Source organism: Schistocerca nitens, chromosome 7 (assembly GCF_023898315.1).
Source record: "Schistocerca nitens isolate TAMUIC-IGC-003100 chromosome 7, iqSchNite1.1, whole genome shotgun sequence".
In the NCBI taxonomy this organism is placed as follows: domain Eukaryota; kingdom Metazoa; phylum Arthropoda; class Insecta; order Orthoptera; family Acrididae; genus Schistocerca; species Schistocerca nitens.
This window is the reverse complement of record NC_064620.1, coordinates 521,667,157-521,685,984: the sequence shown is the minus strand read 5'-3', so window position 1 is coordinate 521,685,984 and position 18,828 is coordinate 521,667,157. Positions and strand designations below refer to the sequence as shown.

Below are 18,828 nucleotides of genomic sequence, written 5' to 3'. Positions count from 1 at the left end.
CGATGACGAAGCTGTTTTTGGTTCATCTTGAGGCTCAAACAAAATGCGACAGGACGTGGCCATGGTCAGATCTCCTATGGTTTCGCAGATGCCAAACTGCTATAAGCTTAAAAAAAAAGAGCCGTTTCCAACAGCACGCGAGTGCTGAGAAATAGAAGCTGACCACATTTTTTGGCCGACGGAGATTTCAAATTCAGGCTCAGTTTCAACCAATTGAAAAGTGATTCTCACTGTATTCCTTTGCCTTCGGCAGGAAGAGAAACAACCGTTTAAAACTTGTAGGTCTCCAATCTTAGTTTTAGTATTAAAAAAAGTGATTTGAGATTTCTTTTTATGTGTCATACTTCATATCTGCACACTGGATGTTTTTCAAACAGAAGTCTTCAGTAGTCGATATGTTACGCCACAGAGGTTCTGAGTACGAGCAATGTGATCTCTGGTTGTCAGCAACATCGTCGTTGCCAGTGTAGCATTCAGTGAGAAGTAAAAGAGAGAGAGAGAATCGTGTGTTTGTCATGCTTGGTGATCTGGAAGTAACTAACAAAGACTGATTTTAGAAGTGTGAAGATAGTCTAGTAATGTTGGAGGGTTGCTTTATCGCTGGTAATTTATGACGAGTTTTTAAGATGCAAATTTTTAGCATGATTTTTCTTTATTGGTTTGTGACCGTTAGTCTGATTGTCGAGATGAGATTGAGCAAAATTATCTTCTCAAATGGTTTGCACTCAGACGTATGGATTCACCACTCCTTCATCATTTCAGTAACCAATTACTTGGCAAAATTATATTTTTTTATAAGAACAGAATTTTGTGAAGATTGTAGTAACTGTCAAGGAATCAGAGTTTTACAATATAGTTTTTGAATCCTGGTCTCTTGTACGTCATTCAGTAAGTTCAATTACTTCCACTGTCTGCCCAAGAAAATTTGTTGTGCAATTGTGCGTTGCCACAAGTGCACTTAACGGAACACTGTCATTCAAAGTAAAGCATAATGCGCTTAGTATAGTTGCAATGGGGCAAGAATTGTTTTCTTTAGCTGGTTTGCTGCTGCACTGCGTGTCGACAATCATCACTTTCGAGCAGCAACCAGTTTACTTTGCTGCCAGAGAAGTCACAAAAGTTTGTTAGGACCAGTTTATCGTCACAGTCGGGGCACAGTAAAATCATTCTCAGTTATGCAATGCATTGCAAAATTATTATCAGGTCCAGTATAGGCAAAGTTCACTACAGATTTAATTCCTTTGCGGGACATTCTTCTTCTTACGCTACAGGTGTTACGTGTTCGCGTGCGGGCTTTTAGAATTGGGAATTCTTACAGATGCATTTTGGACAGCTATTCTTTCAAAGTGGGATTTGTAATTTTACGTAGAATTTTTACTCTGCTAGTTTCTGTGAAGAGGGGCAGCAGCCTTTGCAGTAGTTGCAGGGGCAATACTGTGGATGATTGGCCCTGTGACAATAACCAAACCGGCCTTGAAGTGCTGCTACTACGAACGGCTGAAAGCAAGGGGAAACTACAGCCGTAATTTTTCCCGAGGGCGTGCAGCTTTACTGTATCGTTAAATGATGATGGCGTCCTCTTGGGTAAAATATTCCGGAGGTAAAATGTCCCCCATTCGGTTCTCCGGGCGGGGACTACTCAAGAGGATGTCGTTATCAGGATATGAGAAAGATTAAAGAAAGGCAAACCTACGTTTCTATCATTTGTAGACTTGGAGAAAACTTTTGACAATGTTAACTGGAATACTCTCTTTCAAATTCTAAAGGTGGCAAGGGTAAAATACAGGGACCGAAAGGCTATTTACAATTTGTACAGAAACCAGATGGCAGTTGTAAGAGTCGAGGGGCATGAAAGGGAAGCAGTGGTTGGGAAGGGAGTGAGACAGGGTTGTTGTGCAATTGTGCGTTGCCACAAGTGCACTTAACGGAACACTGTCATTCAAAGTAAAGCATAATGCGCTTAGTATAGTTGCAATGGGGCAAGGGTTGTAGCCTCTCCCCGATGTTATTCAGTCTGTATATTGAGCAAGCAGTAAAGGAAACAAAAGAAAATTTCGGAGTAGGTATTAAAATCCATGGAGAAGAAATAAAAACTTTGAGGTTCGCCGATGGCATTGTAATTCTGTCAGAGACAGCAAAGGACTTGGAAGAGCAGTTGAACGGAATGGACAGTGTCTTGAAAGGAGGATATAAGATGAACATCAACAAAAGCAAAACGAGGATAATGGAATGTAGACGTATTAAGTCGGGTGATGCTGAGGGAATTAGATTAGGAAATGAGACACTTAAAGTAGTAAAGGAGTTTTGCTATATGGGGGGGCAAAATAACTGATGATGGTCGAAGTAGAGAGGATATTAAATGTAGACTGGCAATGGCAAGGAAAGCGTTTCTTAAGATGAGAAATTTGTTAACATCGAGTATTGATTTAAGTGTCAGGAAGTCGTTTCTGAAAGTATTCGCATGGAGTGTAGTCATGTATGGAAGTGAAACATGGACGATAAATAGTTTGGACAGGAAGAGAATAGAAGCCTTCGAAATGTGGTGCTACAGAAGAATGCTGAAGATAGGGTGGGTAAATCACGTAACTAATGAGGAGGTATTGAATAGGATTGGGGAGAAGAGAAGTTTGTGGCACAACTTGACTAGAAGAAGGGATCGGTTGGTAGGACATGTTTTGAGGCATCAAGGGATCAGAAATTTAGCATTGGAGGGCAGCGTGGAGGGTAAAAATCGTAGAGGGAGACCAAGAGACGAATACACTAAGCAGATTCAGAAGGATGTAGGTTGCAGTATGTACTGGGAGATGGAGAAGCTTGCACAGGATAGAGTAGCATGGAGAGCTGCATCAAACCAGTCTCAGGACTGAAGACCACAACAACAGCAGTTTCTGTGTGTTGCAATTGCGAGACTTTTTATATAATTATTTTTTATAAAAGTTAATTGCAGTACAATTGCACAGTTTCAGGTGGATATGGGGACTGTTTTTTATCAGATAGCGTTTGTGCACTTGCATAGCTCAGGTTCACATTACAACACAGATATGCAAGACAGTTTAACTAAAGGAAACCGTAGTTTACGTACGTAACAACAAAAAACAATAATTTTAAAAAAGACACAGTTCCAAAATTGATATGTTTTTAACGATTGCCGCCATTTTGAGCAAATTATCAGTTCCTTTCAAAATGACAGCAGAAGAAATCTGTTTCCAGATTACGGTTCCTCAGTATGTCAGGAATCATTATCATGAAGTTTGTTTTCTCTCGGAAATTTCGTTAATGTTTTAAATCGCGACTGCATTTTAAGAAGTTTGAAATAGGGAAATTATCGATAAACCGGTTGGGTTGGTTGTTATCAAAAGGATCCTGTTCGTGTCATGCGATTGAATATTAATTGTTGCTCTTTCTTTGTTTGCGGTTATATGTGTCACCCATGGGCGCGTCTCTGCATGTGGCGGTGGTAGAAGGATCATTGTGTTACAAGCATACACATGGGTACCAGAATGAGATTTTCACTCTGCAGCAGAGTGTGCGCCGATATGAAACTCCCTGGCAGATTAAAACTGTGTGCCGGACCGAGACTCGAACTCGGGACCTTTGCCTTTCGCGGGAAAGTGCTCTACCAACTGATCTACCCAAGCACGATTCGCGCCCCGTCCTCACAACTTTAGTTCTGCCAGTACCTCGTCTCCTACCTTCCAAAATTTACAGAAGCTCTCCTGCGAACCTTGCAGAACTAGCACTCCTGAAAGAATGGATAGTGCGGCGAGGAGCGCTTCTGTAAAGTTTGGAAGGTAGGAGACGAGGTACTGGCAGAAGTAAACCTGTGAAGACGGGGCGCGAGTCGTGCTTGGGTAGCTCAGTTGGTTGAGCACTTGCCCGCGAAAGTCAAAGGTCCCGAGTTCGAGTCTCGGTCCGGCACACAGTTTTAATCTGCCAGCAAGTTTCACACACACGGGTAGCTTGGATGGGTAATTTGGTGTTTGGTGTTGAGTATTAACGTGTATACAGGGTGAGTCACCTAACATTCCCGCTGCGTATATTTCGTAAACCACATCAAATACTGACGAATCGATTCCACAGACCGAACGTGAGGAGAGGGGCTAGTGTAATTGGTTAATACAAACCATAAAAAAATGCACGGAAGTATGTTTTTTAACACAAACCTACGTTTTTTTAAATGGAACCCCGTTAGTTTTGTTAGCACATCTGAACATATAAACAAATACGTAATCAGTGCCGTTTGTTGCATTGTAAAATGTTAATTACATCCGTAGATATTTTAACCTAAAGTTAACGCTTGAGTAACACTCCTCCGCTGTTCGATCATTGTGTATCGGAGAGCACTGCAACATACATCGCGTTTCTACAGAATGATCTGCCAAATTGGCCAGCCCCGTTATCCTGATCTTACACCTCTGGACTTCTTTCTGTGGGGTACGTTAAAGGAGAATGTGTACCGTGATGTGCCTACAACCCCAGAGGATATGAAACAACGTATTATGGCAGCCTGCGGCGACATTACACCAGATGTACTGCGGCGTGTACGACATTCATTACGCCAGAGATTGCAATTGTGTGCAGCAAATGATGGCCACCACGTTGAACATCTATTGGCCTGACATGTCGGGACACACTCTATTCCACTCCGTAATTGAAAACGGAAACCACGTGTGTACGTGTACCTCACCGCTCATGGTAATGTACATGTGCGTCAGTGAAAAAGACCAATAAAAAGGTGTTAGCCTGTGGACGTAATGTGCTGTTCCAGTCTCAAGGACCATCACCGTTCCCTTTGGATCCCTACGTAATTCGGTGCTCTCCGATACACACGATCGAACAGCGGAGGAGCGTTACTCAAGCGTCAACTTTAGGTTACAATATCTCAGGATGTAATTAACATTTTACAATGCAACAAACGGCACTAATTACGTATTTATTTATATGTTCAGATGTGCCAACAAAACTAACGTGGTTCCATTAAAAAAAACGTAGGTTTGTGTTACAATTACGCTAGGCCGTCTCCTCACGTTCGGTCTGTGGAATCGGTTCGTCAGTATTTGATGTGGTTTACGAAATATATCCAGCGGTAACGTTAGGTGACGCACCCTGTATATGTAAACATAATGTTTTGAATCGAATATTACAGGTTATTATAAGCACTGACGGAAAAAATTGCAACACCATGAAGAAATTGTTCGATAAACGAAAGTCGGTAAGAGTGTTTCTACATCTGAAAGATAAGGTCTATTCAAATTTCGAGCCAGTTGCATAAGGGTGATGTTAGTAGCGCCACTATGAGGATACAAATCAGGTTTGTTTTAAATACACGCTGTAACGATCTTGAGCGTTAGTTATATTTGAGATTGGACGTGGTGGGTTGATGTTAGCCAAGAATGCCTTTAAGGCGACAAAGGCGCCTTGATCAACACCTCACTGATTATAAACGAGACCTTGTAACAGGGCTACGAGAATAGGGTTGTTGCTTCTGCAATACTGCAGAAGGACTTGGCTGGAATAAAGCCGCTGTTCATATCTGCTGATTGCTGTAATCACAGGACTGTTCGGTCAGAAGAAGAACAGGCCGCGGATCGCCACGTGGTACTGCCATGAGGGTTGTTCCTTCTGCAATACTGCAGAAGGACTTGGCTGGAATAAAAAAGCCGCTGTTCATAACTGCTGGCTGCTGCAATCACGGGACTGTTCGGTCGGAAGACGAACTGGCCGCGGATCGCCACGTGGTACTGCCGTGAGGTAACACCATCGTGTTCCGCCTGTATGGCTCTCGCTCATCGTAGTCCATCTGCAGCAGCAATTCGAGCAGCAGTTGGAACCACAGTGACAAAATGAACTGCTACAAATCGATTAGTTCAAGGAGACAGACGCCCTGTAGCTGACATTCCACTGACCAGAGGGGTGTCAAGCGAGAGCTCGTTGGAGGACAGGGTGGAGATCTGTTGTGTTTTCTAGTGAAAACTGATTCCACCTTGTGATAGAAGGAGGCCAACTGAGGGTCTGCAACCAACCTGTCTGCGTGCTAGACATAATGGACATAGAGCTGGAGCTATGGTATGGGGTGCTGTTTCGTATGACACCAGGAGCTCTCTCGTGGTCTACCCCATGCACCCGACTGCAAATTTGTAAGTCAGTCTGGTGATTTGACGTCTTGTGCTGCCATCTACGAAAATAATTCCAGGAGGCATTTACCAGCAGGACAACGCTCGCTCACATACCGCTTTTGTAACCCAACTTGTTCTACAGAGTGTCGACGTGTTGCATTGGCCTGTCCACCTGCCTCCAATGGAGCACACATGAGACATCGTCAGATGAGAAGTCCAGCGTCGTTCACAAACAGCATTAACCGATCTTGAATAGACCAACGACCAGGTAAAACAGGCACGGAAATCAATCCCACAAATTGACTTTGGCCACCTGTCCAACACGATGCATGCACGTTTGCGTCCTTGCATTCAACATTCTGGCGGTTACACATGCATTTCACATTTCTCATTTTCAGTTGCTTATTCTACGCTTACAACATTAATCTTTTAGGTATGTTACCAAGACACATACATTCCCGAAATTTCATTACTCTACATTAACTACACTACTGGCCATTAAAATTGCTACACCAAGAAGAAATGCAGACGATAAACGGGTATTCATTGGACAAATATATTATACTAGAACTGACATGTGATTACATTTTCACGCAATTTGGGTGCATAGATACTGCGAAATCAGTACCCAGAACAACCATCTCTGGCCGTAATAACCGCCTTGATACGCCTGGGCATTGAGTCAAACAGAGTTTGGATGGCGTGTACAGGTACAGCTGCCCATGCAGTTTCAACACGATACCAAAGTTCATCAAGATTAGTGACTAACGTATTGTGACGCGCCAGTTGCTCGGCCACCATTGACCAGACGTTTTCAATTGGTGAGAGATCTGGAGCATGTGCTGGCCAGCGCAGCAGTCGAACATTTTCTGTACACAGAAAGGTCCGTGCAGGACCTGCAACATGCGGTCGTGCATTATCCTGGTGAAATATAGGGTTTCGCAAGTATCGAATCAAGGGTAGAGCCACGTGTCGTAACATATCTGAAATGTAACGTCCACTGTTCAAAGTGCCGTTAATGAAAACAAGAGGTGACGTGTAACCGATGGCACCCCATACCATCACGCTAGGTGATACGCCAGTATGGCGATGACGAATACACGCTTCCAACGTGCGTTCACCGCGATGTCGCCAAACACTAATGCGACCATCATGATGCTGTAAACAGAACCTGGATTCATCGGAAAAACTGACGTTTTGCCATTCGTGCACCCAGGTTCGTCGTTGAGTACACCATCGCAGGCGCTCCTGTCTGTGATGCAGCGTCAAGGGTAACCGCAGCCATGGTCTCCGAGCTGACAGTCCATGCTGCTGCAAACGTCGTCGAACTGTCCGTACAGGTGGTTGTTGTCTTGAAAACGTCCCCATCTGTTGACTCAGGGATCGAGACGTGGCTGTACGATCCGTTACAGCCATGCGGATAAGATGCCTGTGATCTCGACTGCTAGAGAAACGAGGCCGTTGGGATCCAGCACGGCGTTCCGTATTACCCTCCTGAACCCACTGATTCCATATCGATATTGGCTCTCGACCAACGCGAGCAACAATGTCGCGACACGATAAACAGCAATCGCGATAGGCTACAATCCGACCTTTATCAAATTCGGAAACGTGATGGTACGCATTTCTCTTCCTTACACGAGGCATCACAACAGCGTTTCATCAGGCAACGCCGGTCAACTGTTGTTTGTGTATGAGAAATCGGTTGGAAACTTTCCTCATGTCAGCACGTTGTAGGTGTCGCCACCGGTGCCAACCTTGTGTTAATGCTCTGAAAAGCTAATCATTTGCATATCACAGCATCTTCTTTCTGCCGGTTAAATTTCGCGTCTGTAGCACGTCATCTTCGTGGTGTAGAAATTTTAATGGTCAGTTGTGTATTTGTTTTGGAGTTGCAATTTTTAATCATGTGAAATGACATGATGAGACAGCGACAATATGTTCTGTCACTCGCGTTTCACAGATATTCAAGAAATCACATCTGATAGCTTGCATTTCCTCTTCAATTTACTCATGGTCTTGTGCGAGTCTCATAGTTCTTGTATTTTGTCCTGGTTCTGTAGCTTCTCCTCTACTTTTAGCCTTCTAAACAGTCCTTAACGCAGACTCTTATCTCTTCACTGAAGGATTCCATGCACACAGATATAGTGTCCTCGGCTAGGTAGTTTGAAAACGTCGTTTGTATTCAGCATAAATGGCGTTAGCGGGCATCACGCTTGCCAAATGGATGGTGATGGCACATAACGAAGAAAAAGATGTGATGATGACCGGTGCCTGCAGTATCTATGCTGAAACTTTAAAGTTTATACTTTTAGTAATTGGAAACTGTCTGTGTACCAAAACCTTTTTGCTATCAATGTGAAATCAAGTACTTTTGAATTCCGAATACAATATCTGATCTAGAACAGCCTTTGCTATCCTACTTTTAAACACGAACGTAATTCCATAAATTTTGTTTGATGTGTCTGGTATCAATTAATCTAAACTGCATCTGAGTATTCGTAAATCAAACTGAGGGAATGGTTACCGATAATACTCGGAATGACTTTCTCATGAAACAATCAACTCCACGGTCACTGTTACGTAACGAAAACTGTCACCTGTTATAAAACGCATCCGCTCAGTTTATATGAAATTCTGTAAATGAAAACTGTTTCTAATTCTCTCAAAGACTTGTTTAAGCCCTTCAATAGATTTGGCTCTGTTCAGTCTGCAAAAATTACGGGCTGAAATAAATCGTTGCGTGGCACTATGCCTTCTTATCAATTAACCTGCTGAAGGAAATGGATTAATGGCTTCTTCTTTTGCTCTCTTTAAAAAATATTGCTCAGTGTTCACGCAATAGTGCAAGGTATGACAGTGCTACTTTTTACGAAACAGTTTTGATTTACACAGTGGGGATAAGTTTCAGCGAAAAGTTTCGTAAATGAGTAACAGAATGACAATTTTTCTTCCGTGGGGATCCATAGCCTCTAAGTGTTTAATAGAAGAGTACATTGTCCATTGTAGGCTGTACTGTGCTTTTTTACACTCGTGCTATTAGCTGTTTTCGGCTGTAAGCCATTATCAAGCACATTTGCTAGGTCGTGTATTACATATCGTGTTCATATCATTCTTTTATGTCACATACGTAACATCAGAAGTCGTACTCCATCATCACAGCCGGCCAGGGTGGCCGTGCGGTTCTAGACGCCGCAGTCTGGAACCGAGCGACCGCTGCGGTCGCAGGTTCGAATCCTGCCTCGGGCATGGATGTGTGTGATGTCCTTAGGTTAGTTAGGTTTAATTAGTTCTAAGTTCTAGGCGACTGATGACCTCAGAAGTTAAGTCGCATAGTGCTCAGAGCCATTTGAACCATTATCACATTCTTTTATGTGTGCGAGACAAAAGTAGTGGTGAGCACGACATATAATACATGACACAGCAAATGCGCTTGATAATGACTCACGGCCAAAATTGGCTAATAGTACTGTTTTAGTAAAGCACAATACAGCCTACAACGGACAATGTATTCATTTATTAAGGTAAGAGAATGTTTTGTAATTAGATTTAAACCTTTCAGGGACACAAAAAACTCACTAACATGAATTGTTACTCTTTTTAAGAACTGTTACATACCTAAAATTGCTCTTTGTACACAATCTTTAAATTACATAATATTTGGTTTTTACCTTTGTTAATCCCCCCATGAACCATGGACCTTGCCGTTGGTGGGAAGGCTTGCGTGCCTCAATGATACAGGTGCAACCACAACGAAGGGGTATCTGTTGAGAGGCCAGACAAACGTGTGCTTCCTGAAGAGGGGCAGCAGCTTTTTCAGTAGTTGCAGGGGCAACAGTCTGGATGATTGACTGATCTGGCCTTGTAACACTAACCAAAACGGCCTTGCTGTTGTGGTACTGCGAACGGCTGAAAGCAAGGTGAAACTACAGCCGTAATTTTTCCCGAGGGCATGCAGCTTTACTGAATGGTTAAATGATGATGGCGTCCTCTTGGGTAAAATATTCCGGAGGTAAAATAGTCCCCCATTCGGATCTCCGGGCGGGGACTACTCAAGAGGACGTCGTTATCAGGAGAAAGAAAACTGGCGTTCTACGGATCGGAGCGTGGAATGTCAGATCCCTTAATCGGGCAGGTAGGTTAGAAAATTTAAAAAGGGAAATGGATAGGTTAAAGTTAGATAGAGTGGGAATTAGTGAAGTTCGGTGGCAGAAGGACAAGACTTCTGGTCAGGTGAATACAGGGTTATAAATACAAAATCAAATAGGGGTAATGTAGGAGTAGGTTTAATAATGAATAAAAAATAGGAGTACAGGTAAGCTACTACAAACAGCATAATGAACGTATTATTGTGGCCAAAATAGACACGAAGCCCATGCCTACTACAGTAGTACAATTTTATATGCCAACTAGCTCTGCAGATGACGAACAAATTGAAGAAATGTATGATGAGATAAAAGAAATTATTCAGGTAGTGAAGGGAGACGGAAATTTAATAGTCATGGGTGACTGGAATTCGAGAGTAGGAAAAGGGAGAGAAGGAAACATAGTAGGTGAATAAGGATTGGGGTTAAGAAATGAAAGAGGAAGCCGCCTGGTAGAATTTTGGACAGAGTATAACTTAATCATAGCTAACACTTGGTTCAAGAATCATAAAATAAGGTTGTATACATGGAAGAATCCTGGAGGTACTAAAAGGTATCAGATAGATTATATAATGTTAAAACAGAGATTTAGGAACCAGGTTTTAAATTGTAGGATATTTCGAGGGGCAGATGTGGACTCTGACCACAATCTATTGGTTATGAACTGTAAATTAAAACTGAAGAAATTTCAAAAAGGTGGCAATTTAAGGAGATGGGACCTGGATAAACTGAAAGAACCAGAGGTTGTACAGAGTTTCAGGGACAGCATAAGGGAACAATTGACAGGAATGGGGGAAAGAAATACAGTAGAAGACGAATGGGTAGGTTTGAGGGATGAAGTAGTGAAGGCAGCAGAGCAAGTAGGTAAAAAGACGAGGGCTAGTAGAAATCCTTGGGTAACAGAAGAAATATTGAATTTAATTGATAAAAGGATAAAATATAAAATGCAGTAAATGAAGCAGGCAAAAAAGAATACAAACGTCTCAAAAATGAGATCGACAGGAAGTGCAAAATGGCTAAGCAGGCATGGGTAGAGGACAAATGAAAGGATGTAGAGGCTTATATCATTAGGGGTAAGATAGATAGAGCCTACAGGAAAATTAAAGAGACCTTTGGAGAAAAGAGAGCCACTTGTATGAATATCAAGAGCTCAGATGGAAACCCAGTTCTAAGCAAATAAGGGAAAGTAGAAAGGTGGAAGGAGTATATAGAGGGTCTATACAAGGGCGATGTACATGAGGACAATATTGTGGAAATGGAAGAGGATGTAGAAGAAGATGAAATGGGAGATACGATACTGCGTGAAGAGTTTGACAGAGCACTGAAAGACCTAATTCGAAACAAGGCCCCGGGAGTAGACAACATTCCATTAGAATTACTGACGGCCTTAGGAGAGCCAGTCCTGACAAAACTCACCCATCTGGTGAGCAAGATGTACGAGACAGGCCAAATACCCTCAGACTTCAAGAAGAATATAATAATTCGAACCCCAAAGAAAGCAGGTGTTGACAGATGTGAAAATTACCGAACTATCAGTTTAATAAGTTCAGTAATGGTTCAAATGGCTCTAAGCACTATGGGACTCAACTGCTGTGGTCATTAGTCCCCTAGAACTTAGAACTACTTAAACCTACCTAACCTAAGGACATCACACACATCCATGCCCGAGGCAGGAATCTAACCTGCGACCGTAGCAGTCGCACGGTTCCGGACTGCGCGCCTAGAACCGCGAGACCACCGCGGCGGGCGTTTAATAAGTCACAGCTGCAAAATACTAACGCGAATTATTTACAGACGAATGGAAAAACTGGTAGAAGCCGACCTCGGGGAAGATCAGTTTGGATTCCGTAGAAGTGTAGGAACACGTGAGGCAATACTGACCTTACGACTTATCTTAGAAGCTAGGTTAAGGAAAGGTAAACCTACGTTTCTAGCATTTGTAGACTTAGAGAAAGCTTTTGACAATGTTGACTGGAATGCTCTCTTTCAAATTCTAAAGGTTGCAAGGGTAAATTACTGGGAGCGAAAGGCTATTTACAATTTGTACAGAAAACAGAAGGAAGTTATAAGATTCGAGGGACATGAAAGGGAAGCAGTGGTTGGGAAGGGAGTGAGACAGGGTTGTGGCCTCTCCCGATGTTATTCAATCTGTATATTGAGCAAGCAGTAAAGGAAACAAAAGAAAAATTCGGATTAGGTATTAAAATCCATGGAGAAGAAATAAAAACTTTGTGGTTCGCCGATGACATTGTAATTCTGTCAGAGACAGCAAAGGACCTGGAAGAGCAGTTGAACGGAATGGACAGTGTCTTGAAAGGAGGATATAAGATGAACATCAACAAAAGCAAAACGAGGATAATGGAATGTAGTCGAATTAAGTCGGGTGATGCTGAGGGAATTATATTAGGAAATGAGACACTTGAAGTAGTAAAGGGGTTTTGCTATTTGGGGAGCAAAATAACTGATGATGGTCGAAGTAGAGAGGATATAAAATGTAGACTGGCAATGGCAAGGAAAGCGTTTCTGAAGAAGAGAAATTTGTTAACGTCGAGTATAGATTTAAGTGTCAGGAAATCCTTCCTGGAAGTGTTTGTATGGAGTGTAGCCATGTATGGAAGTGAAACATGGACAATAAATAGTTTGGACAAGAAGAGAATAGAAGCTTTCGAAATGTAGTGCTACAGAAGAATGTTGAAGATTAGGTGGGTAGATCACGTAACTAATGAGGAGGTATTGAATATGATTGGGGAGAAGATAAGTTTGTGGCACAACTTGACTAGAAGAAGGGATCGGTTGATAGGACATGTTCTGAGGTATCTAGGAATCACAAATTTAGCATTGGAGGGCAGCGTGGAGGGTAAAATTCGTAGGGGGAGACCAAGAGATGAATACACTAAGCAGATTCAGAAGGATGTAGGTTGCAGTAAGTAGTGGGAGATGAAGGAGCTTGCACAGGATAGAGTAGCATGGAGGGCTGCATCAAACCAGTCTCAGGACTGAAGATCACAATAACAGCCTTTGTTAATAAAATCTTTTAAGTAATTCTGGAGGGGAAAGCAAATTAGAATACTTAACACATGTCTGATAATTCGACATGTATACCACCAACACGTAGATGTTGTTAGACACACTGAAATCCTTACTCTACAATAATTCCTAAACTAGTTCTTGCAACAAAATAACCTCAATGCAAATCACTTTTTTTCCAGTGTCGAAAGTGCTGTCTCTCTATACAGTCCTCTAAAAAAAACATTCCTTAACCTCAAATTACACATATGGAACATATCAAAAAATTCTCTGCGGCATATTTTCCATCCAAGCTCCCCACTCTGCCACGATACATCACTCTCTCTCGCCCTCGGGCCGACAACTGCTCCCGGCTCTTGCGCTAGCCTGAGCTATACTCGGCAATACTACTAGTTATGGTAGCCAAAGAGTATGTATCAAGTGGTTCAAATGGCTCTGAGCACTATGGGACTTAACATCCGTGGTCATCAGTCCCCTAGAACAGAACTACGTAAACCTAACCAACCTAAGGACATCACACACATCCATGCCTGAGGCAGGTTTCGAACTTGCGATCGTAGCGGTCGCGCGGTTCCAGACTGTAGCGCCTAGAACCTCTCGGCCAGAGTATGTATCACTCATGTGTTCGACATACAGAGTTGCTCAGAATGGTAAATACTCCAAAAAGTTGTGATTTCTCTTGATATTTACATTCAACGATAGGGCAAATAGCAAACATACAAGATAAACTGTGATTTCTCATAATATTTACAATTTTCAACCATTTATAATGGTTCAACACCTAATATTTACACCTTTTAACATACCTGTTCCGCCACGACACAAGCAGCCTCGTACTCCTGTTTCACCAACATTTGGAAAGGACACATTTTGAAATAACTCACACGAAACTGCGATAAAACTGCGTGTCTGTTATCGGGTACAGTATACGTAATTGTGTGGTACACTGGTGACAGTATATAGTTACTCGTCAGTAAACGTTAATTGTTGCCGTGTTCTAATGAGACGGTCGCCAGATAGATACGGTTTTGCAGTGTATATTCCGCTGATAAACACAGTTCACAATAGTTGCGTGACACTCAGTTCTTCGTGACGAGGGTGTGTACTAGCCATGGATAACGAAACGAATGTTCAGCCAGTCGTGAAATTTACACCCAGTATACGATTTCTCTTCCAGTAACATTTACCGTGACAGCGTCAGGTCTGCATGTGCCCCCGTCTCCAGGAAAACGACATGGCGTGGATGACTTGGCTGGTTCAAATGGCTCTGAGCACTATGCGACTTAACTTCTGAGGTCATCAGTCGCCTAGAACTTAGAACTAATTAAACCTAAGTAACCTAAGGACATCACACACATCCATGCCCGAGGCAGGATTCGAACCTGCGAGCGTAGCGGTCGCTCGGTTCCAGACTGTAGCGCCTAGAACCGCACGGCCACTCCGGCCGGCCCGTGGATGACTGTTCACCCCGAAGTCACAACACATACTCGAAGTCAGTAAAATATATATATATATATATATATATATATATGTGTGTGTGTGTGTGTGTGTGTGTGTGTGTGTGTGTGTCTGCTTATCCACTTATTCTAGACACTGTATCCGTCCTGTCGATATGATATTCTTTAACAACCATTTGAAACTGACTTAACTCTTCATGAAGCGAGGGCATTTCTAGTTCCAAGCTACAGAAGTGACCACTTCGGGCGCCAGGCTGAGAGGCGTTCAATAAGTAACGCGAAGCACTTTTTTCTCGGCCAAATTTAATTGAAGAAATACGGAAATTGTTGTGGGACATGGTGGAGTATCCCCAGTTCAGCCATTATAGTCTCATGAAGTTGCGATTGGTGGCAGCGCTGTACGTAGCCTTTAAAATGGTGTCGATATCGGAGGTGCGTTCCAAGCAGAGAGTTGTCGTTGAGTTTCTTCTAGCGGAAAACCGCAGCACCGCATATACTTGTAGCCGCTTTCAGCATGTCTATGGAGACAGGGGTAAAATACAGTGAGCGAAAGGCTATTTACAATTTGTACAGAAACCAGATGGCAGTTATAAGAGTCGAGGGACATGAAAGGGAAGCAGCGGTTGGGAAGGGAGTAAGACAGGGTTGCAGCCTCTCCCCGATGTTATTCAATCTGTATATTGAGCAAGCAGTAAAGGAAACAAAAGAAAAATTCGGAGTAGGTATTAAAATCCATGGAGAAGAAATAAAAATTCTGAGGTTCGCCGATGACATTGTAATTCTGTCAGAGACAGCAAAGGACTTGGAAGAGCAGTTGAACGGAATGGATGGTGTCTTGAAGGGAGGATATAAGATGAACATCAACAAAAGCAAAACGAGGATAATGGAATGTAGTCGAATTAAGTCGGGTGATGTTGAGGGTATTAGATTAGGAAATGAGACACTTAAAGTAGTAAAGGAGTTTTGCTATTTGGGGAGCAAAATAACTGATGATGGTCGAAGTAGAGGGGATATAAAATGTAGACTGGCAATGGCAAGGAAAGCGTTTCTGAAGAAGGAAATTTGTTAACATCGAGTATAGATTTAAGTTTCAGGAAGTCATTTCTGAAAGTATTGTATGGAGTGTAGCCATGTATGGAAGTGAAACATGGACGGTAAATAGTTTGGACAAGAAGAGAATAGAAGCTTTCGAAATGTGGTACTACAGAAGAATGCTGAAGATTAGATGGGTAGATCACATAACTAATGAGGAGGTACTGAATGGGATTGGGGAGAAGAGGAGTTTGTGGCACAACTTGACCAGAAGAAGGGATCGGTTGGTAGGACATGTTCTGAGGCATCAAGGGATCACCAATTTAGTATTGGAGGGCATCGTGGAGGGTAAAAATCGTAGGGGGAGACCAAGAGATGAATACACTAAGCAGATTCAGAAGGATGTAGGTTGCAGTAGGTACTGGGAGATGAAGAAGCTTGCACAGGATAGAGTAGCATGGAGAGCTGCATCAAACCAGTCTCAGGACTGAAGACCACAACAACAACAACAATGGAGACCCGGCAGTGACCAAAATCACGGCGAGTCGTTGGGCGAGGCGTCTGTCATTATTGCAGTAAGGTCGGGTATCCCACGTGCCGGTCGCACGCAGCGGCGACTCCTGCAGTGTTGGAAGGTGCGGACAGCGACTCGAGCCGTCCGACGGACCAGAAACAAACACCTCACTGCTCAGATAGACGTATCTGCTTGTAGTGCTGACACAGTCGTCCACCATTTGCGGTATTCAAAGGTGTTCGCCTGCTGTGCAGCGCCTAACAGAAAATCATAAAGATCAACGAAGGGCTATCTGTGCGGAATTGCTTGCACGTTACTATACTGATCGTAACATTTTTTTTTGTCGAACGCTGTCACCTGCGATAAAACATGGGTTCATTACTTCGAATCTGAAACAAAACCGCAATCCATGCAGAGGCGACACACCACCTCTCCTCCGAAGAAAAAGTCCTGAGTCGCACCCTCAACCGGTAAAGTCATGGCGACAACCTTCTGGGACTTTGAAGGGATTACTCTGATGGCCACCCTCATGGTGCAACAATAAACTGGAAGGACATTGAAGAAACGACTTCAACATGTTGATGGCCACAAAAAGGCAAATGAACTTCTCCTTCTCCATGAGAACGCAAGACATGACACAAATCTGCGCATCAAGAAGAGCTCACAAAACTTCAATAGACTGTTCTTGCTCAAGCATCCTGCGCCGCGCTCCCGCACCTTCAGACTTTCATCTGTTTGGCTCACTAAGAAGTGAGGGGGAGCAGTATGTAGATGTTGGTAAGGTTATTGATGCACAAGACGCTGGCTCCCACGTCCACCAGTAGACTGATAATCGTATGCCGAATTGGTAACGCGATTTAAACAAATCTGCCTTCGGAAAAAAAGTGTTGCATTACTTAATGAACGCCACTCTTTCCGAATTTGAGTATCATAATTAGTATCGGGATCTGTCACAGATGGAGGTATACTGTAATACAAGCAAACAAATCGTTTGCGAGATAACAGCGAATGTCTGATTACGAGCCGATGCTGACTTGAGTATGAAGTATCCTATTCAGCTTAAATGTATTTGAAGCGAAAACCTTTTCATTCAGTCCCCATCGAATTGGGGTCAAATTCCACCCAAGGAGTAAAACTAATATGTTGTTTAAAAAAATTACGAACACGGTAGAGACTCGATTATCCACTTTGTGACTGCCTAGCCCTTCATTCAGTACACCCCTTATAAAAAAGCAACTTTGTGAATGTAGTGCACTCAAGATTCTACCTTGAACCCCGTAAGTACCGTGTGCACTTTTCTGTTCCACCGTGAAAAGTGTGGATTTCGTTCCGTAGCATGTGCATAATTTTACGTTTCCTGTACTCATATTTACTCGTATTTTGCGTACTGCCAGCATCATATCACACAACAAAACATTTTCCCAAGCTGTGACATTGTCGCGAGTAAAACAATGACCCGTATACAGGGTGTTACAAAAAGGCACGGCCAAACTTTCGGGAAACATTCCTCACACACAAATAAAGAAAAGATGTTATGTGGACATGTGTCCGGAAACGCTTAATTTCCATGTTAGAGCTCATTTTAGTTTCGTCAGTATGTACTGTACTTCCTCGATTCACCGCCAGTTGGCCCAATTGAAGGAAGGTAATGTTGACTTCGGTGCTTGTGTTGACATGCGACTCATTGCTCTACAGTACTAGTATCAAGCACATCAGTACGTAGCATCAACAGGTTAGTGTTCATCACGAACGTGGTTTTGCAGTCAGTGTAATGTTGACAAATGCGGAGTTGGCAGATGCCCATTTGATGTATGGATTAGCACGGAGCAATAGCTGTGGCGCGGTACGTTTGTATCGAGACAGATTTCCAGGACGAAGGTGTCCCGACAGGAATACGTTCGAAACAATTGATCGGCGTCTTAGGGAGCACGGAACATTCCAGCCTATGACTCGCGACTGGGAAAGACCTAGAACGACGAGGACACCTGCAATGGACGAGAAAATTCTTCGTGCAGTTGACGATAACCCTAATGTCAGCGTCAGAGAAGTTGCTGCTATACAAGGTAACGTTGACCACGTCACTGTATGGAGAGTGTTAGGGAGAACCAGTTGTTTCCGTACCATGCAGAGCGTGTGCAGGCACTATCAGCAGCTGATTGGCCTCCACGGGTAAACTTCTGCGAATGGTTCATCCAACAATGTGTCAATCCTCATTTCAGTGCAAATGTTCTCGTTACGGGTGAGGCTTCATTCCAACGTGATCAAATTGTAAATTTTCACAATCAACATGTGTGGGCTGACGAGAATCCGCACGCAATTGTGCAATCACGTCATCAACACAGATTTTCTGTGAACGTTTGGGCAGGCATTGTTGGTGATGTCTTGATTGCGCCCCATGTTCTTCCACCTACGCTCAATGGAGCACGTTATCATGATTTCATACGGGATACTCTACCTGTGCTGCTAGAACATGTGCCTTTACAAGTACGCCACAACATGTGGTTCATGCACGATGGAGCTCCTGCACATTTCAGTCG

General features: G+C 43.1%; 1 protein-coding gene across 1 annotated transcript in view; it reads right to left on the bottom strand.

The window, feature by feature from the left end:
- The window catches only part of LOC126195728 (facilitated trehalose transporter Tret1-like), a 150,387-nt gene extending 136,247 nt beyond the window's left edge, over window positions 1-14,140 (bottom strand). The window contains exon 1 of the mRNA XM_049934357.1: window positions 14,095-14,140. The gene's annotated coding sequence lies outside the window, so the exon portion shown is untranslated. The remainder of the gene's footprint in view (window positions 1-14,094) is intronic.
- Between the last annotated feature and the right edge of the window lie 4,688 nt (window positions 14,141-18,828).